Below are 26,640 nucleotides of genomic sequence, written 5' to 3'. Positions count from 1 at the left end.
TCTGGATTTTTTATTTTTTTCTTCTCTGAGGCCACAAGTAATTTTCTGTAATCTCAATGAATATTACTTGAATCTTGAAAGAAGGATATATGTCTTCCTTCCCCTCAATGTGAGCAGTTCAAATGAACAGAGGTAGACATATTTTATACAGAGTTAAGTCACCTGTCAGGATCGTAGTGTGAAAACCCTTAAGCAATTGCTATTGAAGGAACTGCAAAAATCCACAGAACTAAAAGTAAGTCTTGAAAATCCACAAGTAAAAACTTCAGCTGAATGCTCACTTCAATCTGCAGCAGATGAATGAAATGTGGTGCTAGTGGTGTTGGAATCCTGTGGTGATAAACACATGAAGAATAGATAAAAGATGGTTGTTAGCTAATGGTGCAGACAGGCCATCCTACTTGTCTGGGGAGCTGGTCCTGAAAACCCTCAGCCAGGCAAAAGCTTTTGTTGATCTGAGGGTGCCTGTGCACTGAGGGAACGTTCTGGGCTGGGGCATGTGGCAGTCAGATGACAGCGGCAGTCCCCGCCATGTGCTCTGGGCTGGTGGCGTGGTTGGATCTCTGCAACTTCACACGAGCGCGGTGTAATCTGAAGCTGTTCCACAGGGAAACCGTCGGCAGCAAGGACAACTTCTAAGCCTGATACCAATTCCATCCTGTTTAACTGCCACCGGTTCTACTGCTGCAGATGAGCAAACCAAGTACAAAAAAAAAAGCAATGGAGGGAATTGATCTGGCTTCATACTGCAATTGAAAAACTCTCCATTGGAAGAGCATTTGCCATAGCCCCAAAAGCACAGAACTCAGATCTCTGCTGTCGTCTGTTGCTGCTGTGTCCTAAGTGGGCAGCTGGTCCGTTCCTTCCTTTTCTCCTACTGAGAGAAATAGTGGTTCAGTCACTGTCTTCTGGATTTTCTTCACCTCTATTTTTTTCCCCCTTTCATTTCTTTAACTGAAATTCAGTGATGCACATATCTCCTACATTATTTTTTTTCTGTGGGACAAATGTGGGTATCTCAACTTTAGCTCACTCCAATATTTTCCCAGTCCTCACGTACGCCCTCTGTTCTTTGATTCCAAGCCATGATGCACTTAAATAATTAGTCCCATTTTTGTTTATTTGGCTAATTACTTTTCACATCTCCTTCAGCCCTTCTGAATTACCACTCCACACATTGCTTGTCATAGTTCACACCCCTTTTGTTTGACTTCGCTTTATCCAAAGCTAGTTACTGAGTGTTGGCAGAATTGTTACAGCATCTCACAAACAGCTGTTTTTTACTATGACAATAGGCTGATGTTTGCTCCAGAGCCAACACACAACCTGCATATTAAATACTTACAGTGTTGTGACAAGCACAACCAAGTTTTTAAATACTTAAAAAAAATTAAGACGGAGATTCAAAATAGGAAGTAATTGAAAAGAAACTATACCAAACTGAGGGGCAGGCATGGCTGAGATGAGCCACTCAGTACCAGCTGTCAGGTAAATCTCAAAGAAGATCCCTTGCAGTAAAAGACTTTGAGAGAAATCCACCATGGGCCCTGTGATATCCTGTGCATAGGCAATGCAGCGTGTGGATGCCTGCACAGTTTCTGCTGGATTGCATCTGAGTAAAGGGATCACAGAGCAAATGCAGCTCTACTTACTTGGCAAGAGAGGATGTTCCTATTTTATAGAATTGATTTATTTCTTCAAATAAACTTTTATCAGACAACTACGTCACGGTCACACTGAGAGGATATTTTAATGACTGCTTTGGTTTAAAGCTGTGAGAAGTACACTGCTGCTTTCATCCTTCTCTCTCCTCTCTGTATCTTCCCTCCACCTTTCCGTTACTTTTCCCCATTAACGTTCGATGCACGCTCTAAGGTATGTCTGTCGGTGGGTATTACTTTCACCAGCCTTTCCTTGCAGTAGTGTGTCTATAAATGGCAGACAGCATCATTCCTAATTACATGTTGCCCCCAGATGCTCCAAGGGTGATGCTGATGGATTGCTGTGTGGGTGGTGTTGAAGAGGCTGGGGGAGGGGAGCTGGGATGCAGCTCCTCTCAGTGGTAGCAGAAATCTCTCTTCGGGCTGGGCTTGTCAGTCCTCCCTCGGTAAAGTAATCTCAGGAATCTCCGAGATCATGGAACTGGGAATTGGAAAAAAGGACGCAATGCAGGGAAGGCTCCAGAGTACAGCCCAAACGGCCGGGGAAGACGGAGGAACTGGGAGAGACAGAGAATTCGCTGTTTACCTATCCGTGCAGGAGGCACGCAGCTCGGAGGCTGGCAGAGCACACAGGCTGCTCCATCCCGCTTCCCTGGTGGGTTTTCCCAGCCCCGAGTTCCGCGCCGGGCGCGGAGCTCAGCGCGGCTGCCCCGCGGCTCGGCGGCTTTCCTCAGAGGAGTTCCGGACAGCGGGCGCCTGCTGCGTGGGGTCAGAGAGCGCTGGCGTGGCAGCAGGCAGGCTGGGCTCTGGAAGCGAACCAGGCCGAGCTGGGGTGCCGGAGCGCGGTCGGTGGAGCGGCTGACGCGCAGCAGCTCCGCGGCCGCGCTGGAGCGGCAGGCGGGGCTCGGCAGCCCCCCCGGCCCCGGGACGGGCGCTCCTGCACCGGCAGGCTGAAGAGGGAAAATGGGGTGGGGAGTCATCCTGGGCATTACAAATATGCTCACAAAACCCCGAGAAATCCAGAGAACGGTGAGGAGGGATCTCCAGTCAGGTGTTTGTCGGTTTTGAACAGACCTTTACTCTGCAAGGTCTGATAACAGCGAAGGAGGAAGTGAGAGAATGCACGTGTGCAAAGCACAGCTGCGAGCTCTGTTTCCTTCTCTAACCGGTCTGTGGTCCTTGAAGGGTTTATATTTAGCGAGCCGGGCAGGTCAGCCTGCCAGCTGGGCAGCTGCTAGGAAGACATGGACGGAATAGGCAGTAGTGGCTTTGGGGACAGCAGCAATTGGACTGCACGCGTTTTTACTTCTCAGCCTTAGTGCCAGTCTGGGAATTTGCTCCATTACAGTGTGCACTGACACTGGGAAGTGTCTGGGAATGGTGTGCAGAAGCACATTTAAGAATGTCAGATGTCACCGCTGCGTCAGATCAGTGATCCATCCAGCCCCGAGTCTGACAGTGCTGCCTACAGAGAGCAGGTGAGAATGTCCTCTCCGCACTCCTCCAGCACCCTCAGCAGCTGGGTTTGGGTGTTAGAGGCTCATCACTGCCTAAGCCTTCTAGTGTCTGCTTACAGAGCCCTTGCCAGCTCACTCAATTTCGTGAAGTCCTTCTAGAGTTACTTACCTGAAAGAACTTTGTGACATACAAACTTAAGGATTTATACACTCCCTGTTCAGGTATTCGCTGAAAATGTCAAATAAAGCAAGTCCCACCATCAATCCCACAGTGTGGAGGTCTTGTTAGTGCCTGTTTTCCACTCTGAACAGTGGCTTTTGAGCCTCATCCTTTGCTTCAGGTCCCACCTCCCATTTGCTATCTATAAAGAGTCTTCTCATCATGTGGTGAGTTAGTTTCTCTGATACGATTACTTTGTTATAGAAGCTAATCAAAAGTTTTTTCAGAGTTGGACAGTTCTGTGTCTGCTGCACCCACTCTTTGTCTTTGCTGCACTCTGAGGGCTGTAGTGGGTTGGTGAGTCAGGGTTTCTCTCTGCAGAAGCCACACTGCCTTGTTCCCAAGAGACCATGTTTATCCTTGTCTACAGTGACTTTATTTTTTCAGACTCTACTGCCATTAGTAAGGATGGATGGCAAACGTCCTGGTCTGTAATTCCCAGGGCCCCTTCTGAGGTCCTTTTATTGGCTGTGAGTTGCAGTGGCAGGTTGCCAGCCCACTGACAGCCTGGGCTGCCCTCCCCATCCCGAGCAGCCTGAGACTGGGGGGTGTGGATGAATGGCAGTCAGGGACAAAGTGGAGCTCTACTCAGGAGTGGAAACCACCATGCAGAGAAGTGTCAATAATGGATTTATTTTAACTTCAAAACATGTTTGCTGAACTTCTGAAGGAGTACTTAGGTGCCAGTTATTTCTCCCCCTCTTCCCTGCAGAGGGACAAGGCATTTTACCTGGCTCCTCATACAGTGGTCAGTGAAATACAGAGCTGTGTAGAGATCAGGTGGAACTCAACTTCTCTCTTGGGTCTCACAGTCCCAGTTGATGTATAATTGGTACTTGATGGGATATTCCCTACAGTGTGATGGAAATATTTGTATTTTCAGTATATTGGAGTGAAGAGGGGAGAGACTATACTTTCAAATAATCTAGATCAGAATTTTAACAGAAGGCATGAGCACAAAACTGAATAACATAGCTAAATACAAACCCTTTGCGCTACAGAAACACCACATTGAAAAGTTTTTAATACTCGAGTATTAAAGCAGGTGTCTTGTATGACACCTAATGAGGGACAAATGCTGCTACAGAGCCTCTGAGAGGATCCATCTTGCAAAAGAGACTCTAAGGTAGCAATGCATTTTGGCAGGTAATGCCCTTTACTGATAATCACCAAAACAGGAAGAAATAAAAATACAAAGGCAAAAAAGAAACAGCAAACAGTAAATAAAAACACAAGAGGCAGAAGTTAAATTTTTTATTGTCCTTGATGAGACTGCCAAGGAGTTTTGTTCTGGAAAGAGAAAGTGCCACAGCAGGATGGGAATGCTTGCATTGGATGGGTTGTCATATCTGTCATCATTATAAACATGGACAGATGATGATGATCTCTCCATTCTGTTTCTAGTTTTTCTTAGTCTCCAGAGATGCTCATCCAGCTGTTTTCACCAGAAAATTTATTCAGCTAATTTGTCCACTTTCCTTTCTTGTTTTCTTACAGTGCTTCTTTCCTCCATCAAGCTGGTAACATCTTCTCTGTGCTCACTGCTGCTTTAAGCCCTTCCTGTTCCTGGAAACACTGACTGCTTTCCAGTGCATGGAGGTGTGTTAGTCTTCCTCCTTCACTGATTTTTCTGCACAGTGTGGTGTCTCACACTGCTTGAGGAGGGGGGAAGGTGGGAGAAGAGAAACAGGCAGTGGCTGGGGCTCTTTAAGCAGGTCACTTCTCATAGATACAGGTTCCTTCCTCTCCTCTTACACACACATCCCTCGGGTACTGACCCCACGTTTATTTTCTAGCCTGCAGCAGCAGTGTGTCCAAACCCAGGCAGCTGACAGCACAGCTTGAGTGTTCAACTACTGCTGTAAGATTTTGAAGACAAGCAGGTTTCACACGGCTGCAGCTTAAAGTATTTCTAGAAGCCAGTTCCTCTCCAGAGTTTTCAGAGATGTGTATGATCACTGATACTTTCCAGTCTTAGTTTTTGGTAAGTGAGGTGAAGAAAGTTTCTCTAGGTATGTTTATTCTTCTTTTTTTTTTTCCCCAAATGATAACTAGGATATAACAATCCTTCCTAGTTATGTAACTCTCCTCACCCTGAGCTTGTTACAGCCTGTGTCTGAAGGCGACCACTTTAAATGAGATTTATGTGCATTTGGTATAATTTGAAACAGACTGAAACTTAATGTCAGGGCATTTCATGACATGCAGAGCCTTAAAATTATGATGGAAGTCATCTGGGGACCTGCATTGGCAGTATACAGCCCTTCTCACTGGAGCTGCTCCTACCTGCTTACCACAGCCTGCAAAACAAACAGCCACCCGTGCACTCGCAGTGCAGAGAAATGCCACGGTGATGGATGACGTCCAGGTGTGACCTTTCACCTGCTACGGTAGCCAAAAATCTTTCTGGGAAGAGTGCAGGATAATAAAAATAAAATAAAATAAAAAAAAAAAGGTCAGTCAGGTGTAGAATTCTGTTGTTAAAAAAAGTATTAACTAGTTTTGAAATACCCAAGGATCTGACAGGCCAGGCCACACCTGAAAGGGTGACAGGTAAAGCCCCAGCTGGCTGAAGCAGCTCAGTCCAAAGGGCAACTACTGCTCGCAGGGGCAGAGCAGATCTTCAATGAGCTGCTACAATGGATGCAAGAAACTGAGCACAGTCTATTAGCAAATGCATGGTGAAAACTTGACATTTCAGCAATGTAATGTGCTTGATTTTCCAGTAGAATGAGACTAATATGCTCCTTTTCTGTTCTTGATGCAGTGTCATTCACATCTCAGCAAAATAAATGGGGAAGAAGACAATTTTGGTGTCTATTCTAGGCATTGCTAATTTTAGTGCCACTGAGGATAGGGATTCCCCCCCCCCCTTTTTTTTTTCATTTTTTTTTTTAAAGAAAATATATCAAAGTACATGAATCTTAGAATAAAAATAATTTTGAGGGCAACATCTCTACCCTGCTGGTCTTTTGATACTGGCACCTTGATAGATGCAGTACATCCCTAATGTTGTCTGGAATGAAAACCAGCCATCAAACTGACACAGAGGAGTTATGAATTCTTGCTAGCTTCTCTGAACCCCAAAGCAAAACAATGTTTGTGTAGCTGAAATAAATAAACACCATGAATGAAACCTTCTTAATTCAGTGCCATCAATAGAAGATTACATCTCTAGTCTATGTGCAAGAGGTTTTGAATCCCAATTTTTGAATCAATCACCTGTCTCTCTTTTGCAGCTCCTCCTTCTACCATTGTGGTAGTTCACAATAAAAGAGATCTGTGTTTCGAAGGAAAACGGTGGAGAAAGGCTTGTGCTTGTCCTTGCTTCTTTGAAATGCATGCAGACATATTTATTTCCCCTATGATATAGCTCCTATTATGTGCTTTGCATCTTTAAATGTGTGAAGCATCATGTCTGCCTGGCAGGACTCTGAGATTCAAACAGAAGAGAGACAGGCTTTGTTTTCTCTCTCACAGAGATTTTGATTTTGGTCTTTCTTTACCATTATGTTGGCTTGTTGAGAGAGTTAGTAAAAAAACCCCATCACATTTTCCCAGTTTCTTTACATTTTCTGTGCACAAAGAGCAAAATGCACATTTTCCCCCTGCACAGGGAAATGCTAGGAAAAGAAAATGTGCAAAACCTCAGTGCAGGAAGCAGTGTCTCCTCTGCTGCAGAGCCTTCTCACAGCAGACAGGCAGGCTGCACGCTCACATTGGAAACTGCAAAACAAAGAAGAGAAACTCACAGGCACACATTCTGGAGTGCCTAAGGACTATTTCTGTTCCTACCAACCTGCTCCCAGCCTGGATAATAATGAAGACATGCTCGTGTGGGAGGCCCCATACATGCCACCACATTTTGCAGATGGAGCATTTGCCATCACAGTTTCAAATCCTTTCATTTTTCTGCCCAGCTCATCCATATTCTAGAGTACAAGAAAGTAAGAATACTGTGGAAGGAAATCTTCACCTGTGGTAGATTTACTAGTTAAACTGGTTAAGCACTGGTCTGATTCTGTAAGTTGTTCCACATGAGCAAGCAGAGGGGCTGCAGCCAGCAGGGAGCAAGGCCTGACTGCATCCGGTGGGGGTGGCTTTCCTGCAGGCGACAAGTTTGAGCCCAGAGTCTTTCAGGAACAAGTTTCCCTCTCCTCATTCCCATATGGGCTTCAGAAGTTGCATGGTGGCTGTTTTCTGAGAGGAGGCGAGTCTAAAGCAAGCCAAAGTGAGTGAAGCCACATTAGCACTAGGGTTTGTTTGTATGGTCAGAGGCTTAACCATGCTGTCAGTCCTGAAGAGTACATGAAGAAGCTGTGGCAATTAGTGGGGAGGCCTCCAGGCTTTAGCATGAGGTGTGGACTGACTGTGGTTGGAGCTGCATTCTTCCTTCCCCCTGTATGAGTGACCTCCTTGGAAAATAAACCCCAGGACTTATGTCAGAGGAGTGCTCTGCGTGCACTGGATGGTGATGGGGCTGTGGTGTGTGTAGCTGTGTGTACATGGAATAGCAGTGCTCATACCAACATCCTCCCTCAAGAACCCTGCTGCGGGAGGGCAGTTATAAATAACTCTTTGGCCACTGTAATTGCTCTGCCAGTACAGGCTGCCAGAGAAATACATTGACTCAGCACATGCCTGAGCAAGGTCCCAGGCAGCACCTCCCTGCAAAGGACCCTGCAAAGTCCTGTAGTGCCTGGTGGGGCAGTGAGCCCCACCTGGCTGCTGCTGCAAGCTGCCATGAGCCAGTGCTGAATCAAACTAAGGTTTGTACAACATCCTGAAGACAAAAATAGCACTACTTAGGCACTAGTTGATATTATTTCTGTCCCCCCCCCCCTAACAATTCTGTTGTTGCAGGAACTGCAGGTGCCTTTCCCTGCAGTGGCAACTCTGGGTGTTCTCAGTGGAATAATGAATGTTCTTTTGCCACTCTCACTGGTCTTTCCTGAGCCAAGTAAGATGGCCTGGCATGTGTTCACCAACAAGAGGAACAAAATTGTGCCTCATGCTAGCGTTCTTAGCATCCACTGCTGCAATGGATTTTATACCTCTTCTGGCTGCTGCAGTCTTATCCAAAAACAGCTCCCTGGCCCAGGTAGGAGGCTACAGTTAAATGTTCTTGCTGTTTTTCCTGAAACTATATGAATTATTTTTGATAATTACATGGGAGAGTATTTTTCTTGTTTTAAAAATTGCTTTCAAAATAGTAATTAGGAAGCTGTTGTTCATTTTGCAAAGCAGGTTCTACATGGAGTAAAGAACCTAAGAGACGTGATTAACTTTTTATCACTTGGAGAGCCAAAATGGCTATAAATTAATCCAAATGTAAATTTCCTGGGAAAATAATTCCTCTTTTATACAGGCCCTTTTTGCTATACATTTCAGGCATGTTTTACCAGTATAATTTGAAATTATTCAGAAGAAATCCCTGACTTTTTTGTTTGTGGGAGTATAAATTCTCCATTTTTATTCTGCTAATCCAGCTTTTTTATTAATATCTAAAAGTAATTGCAAATTCTAAGTTTCCAAGAACCTATTTGAGTGTACACAGCATGTTCCCTTGACTGCATGTCTCCATTTAAACCAGCACAATTACTTGGAGGTATACAGGTCTACTAGTGTGTTATTCTTAACATTGCTGTATCTCTTTCCTGAAATGGTCATGCATCATACCTTTATGTGAGTAAAACTGCATGTGCAATAAATGTTTTACCAGTATAACTACTTTGGTAAAATAAAATCACACCCAGTCTAATTATAATGAAAATACCCAGGGTGTTGACCAAGACTCACCTGTTAATTCTTTATTACAGTACATTTCCAGCTGCAACTGAATTTAAATACCATATTTTCTCTTGTGGGTTATTTTAATTTTTTCCCATAATGTCACAGATTTATTATTTCTGAATGTAATTACACCATCAGTTACAATGGGAACATTTTTATCTTTGCCCTATGTCCTATAGAGACAAACCTTGAGAAGTCAAACTGTAATCTTTCAAAAATGAGCTTATCTATGAGGTTAAACAAGGCGTGGCAACCCTGACATGGGGCTCCTGCATCAAGAAAATGTTATTTTTCTAGCCCCTTGTAGTGGTCCTCATTCTGCAATGTGAAAATAGTTTTATAGATGTGTATTTACGTATTTTTAGCACTGACATATACTGTGTTTTCAATGGAGATGTTATATTTAGAAGTTTCTCAAAATGTGGAGCATGTGTTAAGTTTTTTTTTTTTTGCGTAATCCATCAAGACTAATTTGATTTGAGACCGGTGCCTTTTTTCCCCCCATCTGTTTGGAAAAGTGCAGTTGTAGAGACATCAGTCATGTAACACTTTCTATAAAACAGCTTTACTGACAGTTGGGAGTTGTCAGTAACCATGTGGATTTCAAGCTCTCAGTCTGGCTACGATGAGAAAAATCCTCTGACACATAATTTCCACAGAGCCACAGAATTTGAGGCTGGAAAGACCCAGAGTGCTCATCTAGCTGACCTCCCACCTAGACAGCCCAGAGGTAAGTCATATTTCAAGCCTAATAACTGTATAAAACACCAGCTTTTGGGACAAACATACACTCAATTTAACAGCATTTACTCACCAATCACCACTGATTTTATTTCGTATCTATGTTGTCTACATAAATGTGGCTTATTTCTTGTTCCAACTGACCTAGTTTCAACTTCCAACCTGGGGGAAAGCTTGAAGAGATTCCGAATCTGTGTTCCGTGTCTAAATATGTGAAAACCAAGCTCTATATTGGATGAGGGTAGAACAGGCAGATGCCCCAGGAAAACAAATTCCTGGAAGCAGGAGAAGAGTTCTGCAGAGGTAAAACCATGTCCTGGCTGCCCATGCCCACAGTCCACTGAGTTTGCTACCCAGTGCTGGGGCAGAGGCAGGAGCAGGGGCTTGCAGGGTGTGGCACAGGCTTGGTGGGCTAGACATGGGCTTGCAGGGCTCTGTCTTTGTGTAGGAGATGGAGGAAAACACATCAAAGTGCCCATAAAGGCTCTTTTATTTTCAACTAAGAAGCAGCAAAAATCAGTTTTGCCCATGTCATTGAGAAATGTGGGATTGTCTCTTGAGGCCAGTGCTGCATTCTCCACTGTGTTCACCTTTGTGAAGATACCATATGGAAATATTTCCATCTCTCACTGTAAGATGTTCTGTAGCCTCTGGGACTCTCTCCTGTTCATTTGTGTCCCACTCAGGAGGTGGCCTGAATGGAGCAGCCCTCAAAGGCTGATATCAGAACAGACATAACTTACTGCATCACACTTGGCCTGTATCCATGTATTTCCCTAACCTCGGCTCATCAGCCTGGGCTCTCTTCTGCTGTGAGTCTTTCATCCTTCTATGTGTTTGAGCTTGCTTTTGGCTACATTGGAAAGATGATGGTTTGCCCATGCAAATGATCAAGCTGACTATTTGGGTTACAATCTTTCCTCCTTGCTGCATAATGTTGCACTGATTTTGGAGTTTTTAAAAGTATTACTCAGGAATCACTGTATCACATATTTTGTGCAGTGCAAAAATAAGAAATCGTGCGTATTCAGCCACCTTCTTTCAAATTGGAAATTAATTAACTTAATCTTATTATACGTAATATTTTTCTATAATTTCCTACTGTTATCATTTTATTTAGTTACTTTTAGAATCAAGGAGTTCATCTAGGTCAACATTATGGAAATGGGGATGTGATCAATAGTGGATGAGGTCAGCCACACTACAGCTAAATCCTGGAACACCTTCAGGAGCAGAAGTTCCACAGGCTCTCTGGGCAGCCATTGTCAGGGCTACCCTGCCTCCCAGGGAACATGTCCTTCCAGACCTCAGCATGTGTCCACTCCTGCAGCCTTCAGCACTAAGGCAAGTTTGACTCTCTTCTGTATAGCTACCCTGTTCCAGCAGCCCTTAGCCTTCCTTTGGTCAGATTAAACAGGCTCAGCTCCCTCAGCCCCTCTCATGTTGCTCCAGGCCTCTGACGATCTCAGCAGTGCTTTACTGGACTCTTTCCAAATTGACACTTCTGGCCTTACGCCCTCTGTAATCCCCAACTCCTTTTAACCAGGATGGCTCCTCAGTGAGGTGATTCCCAGCCTGGAACAGATCATGTTTCCTTGTTGAACACCATGGGGTGTCTGTTGGCTGTATATAAAGTATATAAAGGAGCCTCTGCATGGGAGCTTTGCTGTTTGTCAGTGCAGCCAGCTGAAGTCATCAACAAATCTGACCATGTCACCATCAAGGTATCTGATGAAGATACTGAACAGTGTGGATTTGGGCACTGACCCCGTGGGTGCACCTCTGGTTACTGGTCAGACATGACCAGACAGTTTTCAGTCCCTCTTTCAACCTGCTTTTTTAGCCCACACCCTCTAAGCTTCCAAATGATATTATGTGGAATGGTGTCAAAACTTTATAGGGCACATTATAGCAAACATTTTCATCTTCACACATTCAGCAATTTCATCTTAGAAAGCAGGCTGGTCAGTCAAATTCAGTTTGCTGTAAGTCCATACTACTTGCTCCCCACTAAGTTTTTGTCCTTTATGGCCTTCAGTGTGGACCCCAAAATGGACACCTTCCCTGATCTAGTGATCGAGATGATAGTGATCTGCAGGTAATTCCCCAGTTTCCTTTCTTGCCTTTCTAAAGATACATGAGATGTCAGACTTTTTCCAGACATTGGGGACTTCCCCAGTCTACACAGCTGTCATAGACAGTGGTGTTGCAATCCCACTGGCCAGTTCTTTCAGGAAATGTGTACTGTGTCTCATGTCAGTCTCCTGTATGTTCCCTTTTTGAATCTGGTTTCATCAAGAAGATGCTTCTGAAGCCAATTAAATATTCTGCTGAAATTCCTTCTTCCTGCACAACAGGATCATTTTTTGCTGAGCTACTCAGTAAGTTGTCTTTAAATATCATTCATAACTTCTGGGCACATTTCCACTCCATGGCTGCATCTCAAGGGATTTTATTTAGCCACTCTGTGAGTAAACAGAAGTTTCTTCTTCTGAAATCCAGAGTAATTATTCTGTGGCTTACCTTCCCAGGCTTGTTCTGGAACCTGAATTTAATAATGGTGACAGAAGATAAATCCAGGCTGATACTGTGACCATGCTCACCACTGGAAGTCGAGTGTAATCTCTAGCTGTCCCCTGCAGCATTCACATGATGGAATTATCACTTGTGCTGTAAAAGGGAGCTCCTGGATTGCCTGGTCATTGCTGTGTTACCCTCCCACCAGATGCCTGGTTTGAAACGCTTTGTAACAATCAGACTAGGAGGACACTTCTGCCACTTTTCTGTAGGAAGCCCTGTTCACAGGCTCCTCCTGGCTGGACATGCTGTGAGAGGCTGACCTGTTCCCAGTAGGTCTGTCCCCTCTGCTCCTCACCTATTCATTCCAGTCTCAGCATTCCTGCTGGAGCTTGGTACAGTCATGGAATTCCTTAATACAAAGCGCAACTGATATTGTTCATTTTTGATTCACTGTGATTCACATATTCTTGATTAATTTTGAATCTCCTGATTCATATAATTCTTGTTTCCTAATCAAGATGTCACTGATCTCTAACCTTACAGGCAAATGCAGTCAAAGATAAGAAATCTAATTACTTTTCTTATTATCTGGGCTTGGTATAGAAGTGTAATAATAATAATAATTACATATATATTGCTTTATCCTCAAGATCTTTGAACCTGACCTGCACAGAATTTAGTGTTCTTCAAGTCAAGCCATCTGCACATGATGACATCAGAAGATGAAGTTCTGTTTGCTATAGAGAACTGCATTTGCACCCTAGAATGCTACAGCTGTGAAGGTAGAAGGTATTAGAGGGACATGTGAGCAAATCTTTGTGCTATTGAAAGTATTGCACCAACATTAACATCAGGCTGAACAAGCAGAATTTTTTCTTTATTGGTTAATACCCCAAAGCCCCAAACAATCATGAAAAGAATAGACTCTTTTGAATGAAAGTCACACATTAACTTTATGTTTTATATTTTCTCCCACACCGGTTGAAGTTTTTTTCTTTTCCCATTCATTCATTTGACAAGGTTTTTGTGTAAAAGAATGAAGTAAAGGTGGTTTGGTTTTTTTGTGTTTTTGTTGGTGTGATTTTCGTTTTTTGTTTTGCTTTTTTTTTGGTGTTTTTGTTTTTGGGTTTTTTTTTTTTTTTTTTTTTTTTTTTTTGTAAGCAGAAAGCCTGATCTTGGGCTGTTCCTGTAGCCAGAAGGTACAGCAGCCTGGCTGCACGGTGACTCATGGCCCTGTGCCACATCACAAATAATGCTCTTATTAATCTCTCCAGGCTTTGTTCTGGCCCCCCTCCTAGTGGTGTCTGATTTCATGGTGTGGCGTAGCCAAAGGTCAGATAAACTACATGATGGCCAGAGTTGCTACTGCAGTAGGAAATCGGAAATGCTTCTCCCGGCAATTTCAGCAATGAGAATGGAGAGAAAAGAAATTTCTTTTAGTACTAACCTGCCTGATGCGTCATCTTGTGTTTCTGTTTCAGTAGAGGAAAGCTGTGGTACAGCAGTAACCCAGGGAAGCAGCCAAGCCCAGCTGTGTTGCAAATGCTTCTGGATCTGCCTGGCTCAGTACATTTTTCAGCAAATATGTTCTTTCTTTACGTGTTTGATCATTTGCAACAAATGACAGTCCCAAGCTAGAAGAGATACTGTGCTTTGTCCCTAACTGAGCTGGTGTCATTGACTGATTCATTAATTACCCACTTTTCCCCAGATTAGATTCAACACACTGTTCACAAAGAGATAACCAGTCACAAATTAGTCAAGCTGAAGTTAGATGTGCTTGGCTACGGGGCCATTTTTTTGTTACCAGTTTCAGATGAGTGATTACTCTTGTGAAACTAGCTAGTGCTTCTTGCAAGTTGTTTCTTTTCCTCCATGGCTACCCAAAGTGTTTTTATTCAAATGAAATGGAACCCATACGCACTGGGCTGGGCGCTTTGTGAGCAGCTAGCACAGCCAGATCAAACACGTACGCTTGCTGTAAACTGGTGCATGGTTTTCCTTGCTCTCCTTTGAACCAAGTTAACTGTGGTTTCTGGTGACTGCTCTCTCCGTGCTATAGGCTCTGGCTAATGCTGACACATAGAGGACTTATTTGGAAAAAGAGTGGGGAGAACAAGACAGCATCACTTCCTGCACACACAGTCCTGGCCATTTCAATCAAAGATTGAGACCTCACTGAAGCTCTTTCCAAGAGAAGCTTCCTGGGTCACATTTAAATGATTTTGGGAGCAACAGAACCTGCTATTGGCTAGACAGATGCAAGACAGCAGTAAGATAAAACCTCATAATTTTATGGATGAGCATTGCAATCCCAGCCTCATTACAACTTTCAAAATCACATTGCTGCAAGTTTGCAGTGTGTGGGGCTCTGTTTTTCTGTCACATAGGGATATGCTGGCTCTGCTCTCCATTGCTGTGCTTGGGCTTTCCCTTGCAGCAGGGCTCCCACTGCCCACGTAGGCACAGGACTCTGTTGGCCAGAGCCAGCAGTCATATGTTCCCATCAGGAGCAAATGCCAGTGATTGCATAAAGCCCAGAAAAGGGAAGAGAATGGTCCAAGCGATCTGTGTTAAACCTGGCCTTCATGACCATCGGGGGCTTTGCACTGAGCAGATTTGGGGCTTGTCAGTGTGTTGGCTGCCCCCAGCCCATCACTCTGTGTTCCAGCTGCCAACAGCTGCCCTGGGCATCGGCCCTGTGGGCCCCTGACCCCAGAGCTCACCCAGTTCCTGCACCTCAGCTCACTTGCTGTACTGTGGACTGCGGCAGGGACTGAGGAGGTGACAGCCAGGGCCTGCCCTCCTGCCTCAGCGTCCAATGTCCCCTTTGTCACTGCCAGACCCCGCCTGGTCTCAGATTAACCTGATGGCTGGTGGCAAATTATGAGGGAGCCCTGCCCTCTTTGGCTCGCTTAGCCAGGGGGGTTTGTTTTGCGGAGCGTGGTTATTGCTGTTCTGCTTTTGTTCTTTGTCGTCAGTCCTGCCTTATTCTTATGTGCATTAACTGTTAATAATAACGCGAAGCGTTAGGCTTTGGCAGCCAGCTGAGCTCTGCACAAATCCGAGCACACCACGGCTGGCACAGGGCTGCTCGCTGCCACGGCGGGCGGGCGGCGCACGGAGCGCTCGGTTCGGGCGCCGCCGGGACCGGGCGCTTCCCGAGGCCCTGACCGGGCAGCGGGGAGGGCAGCGCAGCCCGGCGGCACAGGGCTCAGCACCGCCCTGCTCCCCTTCAGCCCGGGCTTCTCCCAGCACTGCCCCTTGTGCTCCTTCCCACTCTGCCGGGCTCCCCGTCATCCCTCAGGAAGGCAGCGGGAGGAGGGAGGAGCAGAGGGATGGATGAGAGCTGGCTTTACTCACAGATGCTGCTGCTGCAGAGGGAGGCACCACCACGGGAATGTAGACGGACAGGCAGAGGTGATTAATAGTGATACATATTATTTTAATTGAGTCGTGTTTGGCCTCTTGCTTTGCCTGGACTCAATTTTTTTTTGCTATTGTTGTGGTGTGAATTTGGAATTAATTTAAAGGATAATAAGAATCCCTCACCTGGCAAATGCAGGCAAGACTGAAAATTGAAATGCTATGTAAATCTCACAAGATTAGGGCATAAACTGCAGCAGGCAGTGCAATGGCTGAAGCTTCAAGAAGCTGGAAAAGCCTCTCTCCTGAGAGAGGCTTTATTTTTTTTATTCCTGATAATACAAAATCAATTTACATTGAGTGCATTTTTTCCAAATAACTATCTACTACAGTCTAGTTGGTATTACTAATGAATGCAGAAATTAGTTCCTAATACATTCCAGGGAAATATTCTTCAGAGGGTTTATTAGTTCTAAAAATACTTGGTGGCATCGCAGTACTTAGTCATTAAAATTGCCAGGTTCTGTGATACAGATATTGTGGAATTGTAATGAGAATGCTGCGGCTCTGGCGGTGGTAGCATTTTATTTTGAAATCCCAGGTCCTTTCTGAGGGTTTTTGGAGCACCGTGTATGAGACCCCCTGCTTTCGGCTCTGCCACGGCGGAGAGCACAGCAGCAGCGTGGCAGGGTGATGGTGCAGGGGACAGGGAGGTGTCAGCCAGACTCACGGACAGCACCGAGCTCACGTACCCGGCTCTGCCTCGGAGCTGCCTTGTCTTCCCCTGAAGCAAAGGCAACAACAAACAATTTCATGAGTTTCTCCCAGCTGGGATGCGGCGGAGGCTCAGCGCTGCAAGGTGGCAGAAGCCGCTCACTTCATGCTTTGGGGGGCTGCAGGGGCAGCAGGCGCTTGTTGAGGCTGCTTCTCCAAGAATCCCAGCAAACCCCATCCAAAGGAAGGCATCCAGCATGTGGAGGGCGGGAAATCCCAAAGAGCCTGATAAGGGGGTGAGACCTCCAGCCCTGCAGCACACCGTGGGCTCAGCATTCCTCTCACCGCCTGGATGGCTGCTGAGATTGCCGAGAGCGGCTGGCTGGCTCAGAGGCTGAGGAAATCGCTGCCGAGCCCTCTGCGCGCCGGGCACCCGCTTCGATCTGCCTCCGGCTAGGAGGAGGTGGAAGTCCCCTGCCTCGGCTGCTGCTTGGAGCTCCATCTGCAGCACTGAGGAGGAAAGTATCGTTCCTCTTGCGCAGAAGCCATTAATTCCCAGCCGCGGGAGAGCGATCCGGCATGGGGCAGGGTGCAAGCCCGTGCCTGGAGGAAGGTGCTGCGGAGAGCGGGCCCGGGCTCCCGGCAGCTCCGTGTCAGCACACGCTGCTCCTGCCCTGCGATCCCGGCAATTCCGGCCGCCCTGCGCGGGGCGACCCTGCGCCTCTCCGCGGGGCCGGGCCGGCAGCCCCTCCCTGCCCTGGCTCAGCTTCCCCACCTCGGCAATCTGGGTAACAATATCTGCCCGTGGAGCTTCCTCGCTTACAGCCACTGGCTAAAATTGTCAAGCCAAGTGAGAGAAAAGGGCCGTGCTTTGTTAGGTTTCCCATCGAGATTTCCACCCCCCCCCCCCCCCAACTGGTAAAAATGCTACATGAATTGAAAATGAGACACCTGGAAAAGAAAAAGAACACCACGGAATCTAAATAAGACTGGCTGTGTGAGGCTTCCTACAGTCTTTAACTATTCTGTTGTGCATACAGATAACCACGCAGCTCTGGCCCAGAGGAAGGTGAATATCCCTAAAATGAGGGCTGTTGGAGGCAAAGTGGAGAGATGGGCTACAGCAGCAGCATTAATACTATTTTTGACACCCTTTTCAGACATGGTTGCAGCTACCATTTATTCTGCTACTGATTAATTTGATCAAACATTGTGAACAAATAATTTGTATTAAAAATTGTGCAAGTTCCACCCTTCCTGCAGTTGGCTTCAGGCAGGTATTTATTGGATAACATAGTCTCAGACTAGTGAATGTTGACATTTAATTAATATGGAAGCTTAGCATTGTGAATATGAAGAACAGAAAAAACGGCCCAAGAAAATCCTGTGATAATGAAAGGAGATGACAACCAGGTTCTGGTAGTCAGACATTTCTGTTGACATTGAAGGGTCAAATGTAGATATCTGGTGGAGGGCTGCAAATAACACTGTGGGTCAGGGTTTGCATGTACAAATAGTTCCACACGATGTCTGACTTACACTCGAGCTGCTTGCACTTGCACTGGCAGTGAGTGCTAGGGTGGATATTTTTGTCATGACTATACTAGGAAGATGCTACCAAAATAGGGAGAGTGGTGTGACATACCAGTACAGTCCTACAGCTGTGAATGCCCACCATGCAACCACAGGATTGCTTTCCACAGAATTTAGAGGTTAAAAACCCCCAAAATTAGGCTAGTAAAATTAAATCTATGTTAGGGGATTAGGTACTGTGACAAAAAAAAAAAAAAAAAAAAGGCAAAATTAGGCTAGTAAAACTTCATTTATGTTAGGGGATTAGCCACCATGACCTACATGCCTATGCCAGCAGAACTCTGGAGTATCTCAAAAGTACTTGTGTCCTGTCTAACTTGTGACGGGTAACATCCGTGCCCAGGAAAAGCAAACAGGCTGCAAAGAACATGATTGTAATAAAAAGAGAGTGTTTTATCATAGAAATGTATGGGAAGTGTTTCTCTTGTCATGCATAAATCAGGAGCATGGGATTGCCTGAATTTTCCATTCCATTAACTCTGCAATTTTTGAGTTGAGATGAAAATAGCTGGAGAAAGGAAATATTCTCTGCTGTACAGTGAGGATATCACAAAACATGTTAAATTGCTGTGTTACTTTGTTGGGTATTAGCCTGCTACTAACTTCTGTTTATTATGTGGTTTACCTTACAAAGTAATTGTGTTCAGAACCCCGTTTATTGCATGTGCAGGAAGGACATTATTTTTTCCTTACTTTATTGGGATTTATTGCCTATACTTTGATCTACTTAATGCTGAAATTTGACCAAAAAATGTAAAAAGAGGTGAGAGTAAGTATTTTTCTCTGTTTCATGTTTAGATTCAACAGAGAAGTTTCTACTTAGTGGAAACAGATATTCCATTAAAAGTCCACTGCTGCTGTATAATTTAAATGCTTTTTCAACACCACAAACTACCTCAAGCCAAACAGCTGGTGTTGACTAAGAACGGTATTTGAGCCTGTTACATGCTGTGATTATTACTTCCCAAACAAGAATTTATACTTCATTTTCAGTGAAGATTAAATTAATTAGGATGGCAATGTGATACGGGAATAAGGAGGTGAGTGAAATTAACAGTTTTCACCTACTCTTGGATTTATTTAATTAACTATTTTCATTTGGAAGTGGTGGTCTGGAACTATATTTTAGCAGTAATACTTCTTTTTGGCCGATGGTACACTTCACAGGTCATGCAAGAAAACACAAGATTATCAGAAAGCTGATCACTGCTTCCATTTTGACTGTGCATGACATACTAAAAGAAAAAAAATTCTATTGAACAGATTTTAAAATCTATATTTTCATAGCCTGTATTGAAAAGGAGTAGTATCCTCCCAGTAAGTAAAAAGAGTTGCAATGTGTGAAGAAATTGTATTCTGCTCTTTTATTATATTTGAAGAAAGTCCTTTCTCATGTTGCTGGAAAGTTGTCATACTAGAGAAAGCTACTAATTCCTTTTGTCTCCATTAAAATGTAGTGAGCATTCTCCTAAACCATCCATATTATTGCAATGCTCCTCTCTCCACAGATCAGGGGCTATTTCTCTCTCATCAATAATAAGGTTTCATGTTTAAAATCTTATTTCTGCATTTATAATGAATTGTTGGTAGCAATAAAAAGATCTTCACTATCCTTACAGTTGTCTTAAGATTTCATAAGTCATTTAAAAAAGAAATAAAAATGAAAAACATCTGCTTTAGAGACCAACCCCTAAGAATGTGATTCTACAACAATGCTGGTTGCCCTCACATGCCCTTAATGACCACTTATTGGCAGTAACATAACTTAAGGTTTTAATTGATGTTTTAGCCAGGCTTTTGACTTCAGAGTAGTATTTGTAAAGGTTCTAATTATAATGATATAGCAGAAATTAGAAGGCAATTTGTAAATGTTTAGATCAATGTGATTAATACAGTAAAACTAGAGCAGCCTGAACATGTATATAGCTTTACTTGGGCGAGCAGTCTGTGCTTACAAAAATATTGACAAATAACTGCAGATTCAGGTCTTAAGAGATAAAACAGCATCAGTCTGACCAGGTTTTCATTTCCACAGAAATCTGGTGTGTAGTGAGACTTGTATTCCACTAATCCCACAAATATAATTTGCATTCCATCAATTATATAAACAAAATTTATATCTTCTCCTGTTTGAATTTCAACCACAAATGCATATTGAGCTATCTCAATATATTTTTTATTTTAAAATATATAAGCGAGTAAATCTTAGTGTAAATCTTCATGAGTTTTTGAGAAGCATATAGACATCTGAGGTATTTTGACTGAACCTTGAGGAATGTTTCTTGCCATGAAACACAGCCCTGGAAATCTGTATTTGCACTATGTGCCATAGTAAATTCCAGACTCCCTTTCTGTGAAGATTTTCTCACTTTTGGTTAAAAATTACTGTATCAGTAATCAGTCTCACCAAAACTGCATAGTATTTTGTTCCTCTGAAGCACATTTGAAAACACTGGATCCAAAAGGAATGTAAACAAACTGAAAACAAATTAATTAAACAGCAGAACTGTTTTGTAGTAACATTCTAAGGCATTCTCAGCCTTCTGCCTTAACACTCACCATTTAAGAAAAGACCAGTTTAGAGGTTGTGTTTACAGTCCCAAAAAAGTGAGAACAGCTTTAACTGTGTATTGCTTACAGTGGTACAATTCCTTTACAAATGTAGTCCTTTAACATTAGCATTTCCTGATCACAGCAGTTTTACTCCTCTCCTAAACTGTGCCCTTTGATTGCAAAAGCCAGCCATCAGAGTTTAAATATGCTTCCCCCTACAATTCTTCTAAAAATTACTTTCCTTTCATAATTTTGGTACAACCTGAGGCACCTTTATTTCATAGAGGCAGAGAGGACAGAGGCAGTTTGTTTCTGGGCAGCACGGAGTACCTGTTTTGAGTTAGCTCTTGCTTGTCTGACTCCCCTGAATGATTCTATTGATTTCAAGGGGTCCACTTGCATGAGAAAAGTGAGCAGCAGAGACTGGATGCTCCTTTTATTGTTTCATCCAACACAGATTCATTTTATAGGATCAGTTATTCTGTGTGATGAATGAGAAGTGCAACTAAAAAACTGAGCCTAGAAATCTAATGTTAGCAGTGAGCGTATGAAAGTCTGATTGTGAAATATGATCCAGAACACATTTACTAACAGACAAAACTCAAGACTCATTTCTCACATAGGCAGGGCTGTTTAAGTCAGTAATACTTAGCTTTTCCATTACAGCCAACAGGATTTCTGCTGCACAAAGGCTAAGCAAAGCAAAGATAGAAAGGTCTGGTGCTTGGAGCAGTAACATTTTCATTTACTAAAACCTCTTGTGTGCAGAAGCTAGAATTAATTTAATTGCAAATAAATGTCAATAAATAAATTAATGAAATAATACTAGATTTTGCTAAGAGAATATGTTATGGGTAAGCTATTCTTTTGTGTCAGTCTTCCTAAAGAGAGGGAAACAAAGGAAAATGGGTAGGGGAAAAAAAAGGCTGTACTGAAAGCACATACAGAAATCAAACACAGGAAAACTGTTGGGGACTTAATAGTGCTAGAGGTAAATTGACCACTATTCTTTCTATCAGAAAGAGACCAGAGTATTTGATTAAGTTAAACAGGAGCCATTTCTTTGTTCCTGAGAACAGAGAAAGCTGCATTTCAACCAGACAACTGAGACAGAGAACCGAGGAAAATAATCTATTAAAGAGATAACAAAGGAGAAAAGCACTTACACTAATTCTGTCAAAACTCTTGAAGCATCCTGAGAGGTTGATAAAGGTGATATTCTTCTAAGGCATGTAGAAGCTATAGGAGAATATTTGTGGTAGGTCCAAAGGATTGGTGATTTCTTTGCAAGTTAAAGGCCCAGTAATGCCTATGAAATAAGCTAAAATTATATATTTTTGAGAGACAACAAAATAGCACAGCTGTGTGGCTTAGAAATTAAATGCTATAAAGACAAAAGCACTCAACCTCTGTAATACTGAAGTTATTTCAAAAGGCTCTGTAGAAAGGCAGGCCAGCAGATTTGATGAATATTTTAGCTGTTTTACCTAGAACAGGCAACTCTCACATCCTAAATAAGGGGCTGACACTAGTATTGATATAAATAAGAAAATAAAAACCTGTGATTTCTTGAAGCTGATCATGTCAAATTAGTACCCTTTAATCTCCATGATAATTTATTATATTTACCAGAGAGTAAAATAAAATGAACACCTTGCCTGATCCTATATTCACTTAAATCAGTGTTCACCCTCAAGCAAAAAATAATTCTAGCTGTCTACTGTTATGTATTGGTCAGATTTTCAGATGTGAATAGTCAGTTATCCTGTAAAAAAATTAGGTCTAATTTTCCTGTTTCTGATAAATTCACACTGACTGTATTTTACAACAGTTCATAAACGAAACACATTTTATGCAAATACAAAGGTACCTTGGTAGGGCTAATTTAGGGTAGATACTGATTTGAGAGCAAAATATGGCCCATCAGCTTCCATATTTAAGTAAATGCAAAGATTTATTAGTCCTCTAGGTAAACATTGACCTTGGCTTCACCTTGGTCAATATTTACTTCTCAAGTTAATAAATCTTTATATTAACTGCAATTGAAGTCACTCTCTGCTTAAAAGATAAAGACCAAACAGGTCCTTATATGAAGATAGCATTCATCAGATAAATGATGCAGCTTGATTTATCTTTTTGCTCACTTGTCTTAAAAAAATGGTAATCCATAGATGGTGAAAGATGTTCCTCTCTAGAGGGAAAGAGGTTTGGGTTTGTTTGCTTGGGTTTTTTAACCTGTAGATTTGTGATTTTAATTACATTACAAGATAATGGCACCAGCTTTTTGTCTCTTGCACTTAGGAATTTTGAGTTTCCAGGATGTTATTCCAAAAGATGTTACATTCCTACACTATCTATTTACCTATGGGCAAACCTGGAGACTATATTACTCAGTGGGCAGCCCCCTTGGTCACTCACTTGGTTGCTATTTGGTTTCAACAAGGTGGCAGGTTTGACTTTTTGAAATTCATAGCTATTTTGGGAAAAGGTGCTGACTGGGAGTGATGAGAATGACACTGCAATGAATCACCAATAATAAACAAATCAACTAACATATGAGGACCTTGGAAAAACGGGAAACTTTGAACTTATCAGAAGAGAAAAGACATCAAAGAGTTGACTTAATCCAGCTACCAGGAGTGGGAATCTGAATTACTGTAAAAGAAATTGTCTCGAGGAGCATAAGTTGAGGATGAAGTTACAATAAGAGATTTCCCTGAAATTATAAGTGAAAAGGAAAACCAGACAAGAACAGATTTAAATATCTACTCTTTCCATGGTTTCAAATATTATTGCACCGATTAAAATCTCACCATGCTGTTTTCTCCATATTTAACTTGTGTTTTTAAAAGCCAAAACAAACAACATATGTTTTGTCCATGGGTCTCCCTGATTTAGTTCAGATTGGATAAAGATTATACCATATATCATTTTTCCTATGTTCTGAACAATATTAAACCTTTCTGCTGGCACAAAAAATTGAGGACTTGCTGAGAAATACTCAGTTACAGAGAAATGAAAAACTGAACTTTCTGAGAAATAGAATCAAAGCAGCAATAACTTCAGAAACTAAATGACAAAGCTGTTTCATTTTTAAAAACATATTTAAGATCTCACTTAAGTAAACATCAACCACTTCACTTATGCAGCCATTTCCTTTGAAGTCAATGGGATTAGCCATGGATAAAATTCATCCTAAATTCTGTGTAGAAAGACAGGTACAAAGTCACTGAATCACTTAAATCCCACAGTGTCTCAGGCTTAAAAGCTGCAAAGGTTTCTTGTTAGTCCTTTGGACTGGAGTGCTTAAAAATGTGTAAATCTGGGGGCAGGATTTGTCCTCACTGGAAGATGCTTTAAGTCTCTCCAGTTACATTCCTCTCTTCCATCAAGCTCTAGTTTCAGCACCCTCTTGTTTTCTCCATGCAGCGCTGATGAGTTTTCAGTGATGCTGTGGTGCCTTTCTGCAGGCAGAGCAGGGAAATGTCATGCAAACTCCATTAATAAATCATCCTATTGGCAAAAACAGTTTGAATGGCACAGCCAGCTCTGCTAGCAAGACAATGTATTGCGTGGTTGTCTGTGCGTACAAAAGTACATATACTCATCTTTCAAACCCAAAAAATCTGATCCACATTTTTTTTTCTTTTTTTCCTCCTTTTTTTTCCCCTCGTTGCAAACAGCAGCTTAGTCAGTAAATGACGAGGCATACAAAGGGATAGAAGCTGTATAAAGGCAATGGTGACTGGTATAATACACCTCTGACATCCACTGTAAATTGTGTAACTATTCAGAGCTATACTTCTCTCTACACTTTCTTATTTCTAGTTCATTAAAATAAACCACAAATAGAATTTCAATATAATTATAAAATATGCCAGGATTTAAAAATATTTTTAAAAGAATAAGCATGAATAAACATGGTTTAATTTACTGTCATGAGAGCTGAGAGCTGGGAGTGTAGCTGTTTGGAGGCTGTACTGCGAGCAAGTGGCAGTCCTCAGAGACGGAAAACCAAACAAATTATGGCTGCTGACTCCCAATATTCCACTTTAATTGGTGGGGGTTGTCCTGGAGAAAGATACATGAGCCATTCCTGGCGGTAACAGGAATTTGACATATATAGATACAGGGGCCCATTTGCGTTTGAGTCTTTCCCGCACCCGCGTGAGCCGATCGCGCAGGGACGCGGCCCGTGCGGAGCGGACGCGGCCCCGCGGGGCTTGGAGCCCCGGCTCGGACGGGACCAGCCGCGCCAGGAGCGCTGCACCGCGGCTGCACCGCGCCCAGTCCCGCCGGGGCGGCTCCGCAGCCGCGGAGCGGGGCCGCGCGGAGCGGGGCCGCGCGGAGCGGGGCCGCGCGGAGCGGAGCGGGGATGCGCGGAGCGGAGCGGGGCTGCGCGGAGCGGAGATGCGCGGAGCGGGGATGCGCGGAGCGGGGATGCGCGGAGCGGAGCGGGGCTGCGCGGAGCGGGGATGCGCGGAGCGGGGATGCGCGGAGCGGAGATGCGCGGAGCGGGGATGCGCGGAGCGGAGATGCGCGGAGCGCTCCCGCCCGCGCGGGCTCGGCCGCCCGGTTGCCATGGGACCGGCGCCGGTCGCCCCGCGGCTCCGCTCCGCGCCCGGCACCCGCAGCCGCGGCTTGCGGGAAGGGGGAGGGGGCTCCAGGGCGCTCCCGCTAATTTTAACAGCCTTTCCCTTTTTCTCTCCCCGAAATCAGGCGGCCGAAATTGCCGGAGAAGCGCCCCCGCCCCCGCGCCAGGCTCTCGCCTTTGTTGTGCTGAGCCCGGCAGCGGCGAAGGCGCCGCTAAATGAATGGTGAACTGTCTTTAAAAGGCGCTGGCGGGCGATGCCCGGTCCCTGGCGAGCCGGCGGCGGGGGCGGGGGGCGGCCAATGCCTGGCGCTGGGGCACAAGAGGCGCGCTGGGGAGGTTGCAGACACCTTTCTTTCCCCATTTAATCCCCTCTCACCCTGGCGTGACCGGTTCCCCGAAACAGGGCCGAGTGAGCCGGACACACAGGGTAGGCAAGGGCGCATGTGTGTAATTAATAAAGTAAATTAAAGGGTTTTAAAAATTAATTCTACTCATTTAGTCACCAATCTGTTAATGAGGCATGGAAAGCCCCCGGGACGGATAGTGAGTAAAACCGAAGTAGGTGAAGGAGGTGCCTGCTGAAAGATAAAAGCTTTATAGAGGAAGTATCCGTATCTCAGGCGATATAAATATATATAAAAGGATGTGTATAAATCTTTGCCTGCTCTGGCGGGGTCTGGATTCCATCGGCACGATGGAAGCAGCCGCCGTCTCCCTAGTTTATGGGGCTCCGAACTTTCCCTTCGCCGGTACCGCGGGGCTTCAACCTTTGCTCCGCCGCATCCTCTCAGCCACAGGAGCCTCTGGCTCCAACCATAAATATTAATACTCTGCGCTAGTGCGAGGCATAATTATCTCCCCTTAATTGCAAATTCAACCAAAAATTGAGCCTGCTGTCATTCAGGCACCTCTAAATTATTGTAATTAGGGCTTTTTTTTTATGTCAAGTGAATCCCTGGGCTGAATGTTAGTCCTTGTATGCAGTAGTGCAACATGTAAACCATATGCTGTGCCGCTGCTCATGAAGCCCCACGGCCGGGAGAAGCCGCCCCCGTCCCAGCTCCCGGAGAACGGCTCGGCCCCAGGAAGGGGTCCGGCGGAGCGGAGCAGCCCTCGGGGAGCCTCGGAGCGTCTGCCGGCCGCGGCAGCGCCGTCCAGCACCGGGGGCGATGCGGGAGCGCCGCTCCGCACCGGCAGCCGCGGCTGCCTCCCCGTTCCGGCACCGGCCGCCGCGAAATCCCCCTTCGGAGAGCCGAGCGCTCCCCCTGCTCGCCCCGGCCCTTTGTTCGGGGCCGGAGGGGCCTGGGGTGGGGTCTCCGAGCCGGGCAGGACGGGCTGGGGCAGCGCCAGCTCCTCAGCTGGGTGCGGAACCAGCTTCCAGTGCCAGCGTGGGGGCTGCCGTCTGCAGGTGCTGCCCAGACTCCTGCT

At 44.5% G+C, this 26,640-nt stretch overlaps 1 long non-coding RNA gene across 1 annotated transcript; it reads right to left on the bottom strand.

The window, feature by feature from the left end:
* Positions 1–1,725: 1,725 nt before the first annotated feature.
* Positions 1,726–8,037, bottom strand: LOC146768133 (uncharacterized). Its single transcript, XR_014950960.1, has 2 exons — positions 2,248–8,037; positions 1,726–2,142 (listed from the first exon to the last, which is right to left on the bottom strand). It is a non-coding gene; the product is annotated as an uncharacterized LOC146768133 (long non-coding RNA).
* Positions 8,038–26,640: the final 18,603 nt, after the last annotated feature.

Source organism: Lonchura striata, chromosome 2 (genome assembly GCF_050655825.1).
Source record: "Lonchura striata isolate lonStrDom1 chromosome 2, ASM5065582v1, whole genome shotgun sequence".
NCBI classification, from domain to species: domain Eukaryota; kingdom Metazoa; phylum Chordata; class Aves; order Passeriformes; family Estrildidae; genus Lonchura; species Lonchura striata.
Note: the sequence above shows the minus strand (reverse complement) of the source record. Positions and strands in the feature narration are given on the sequence as shown.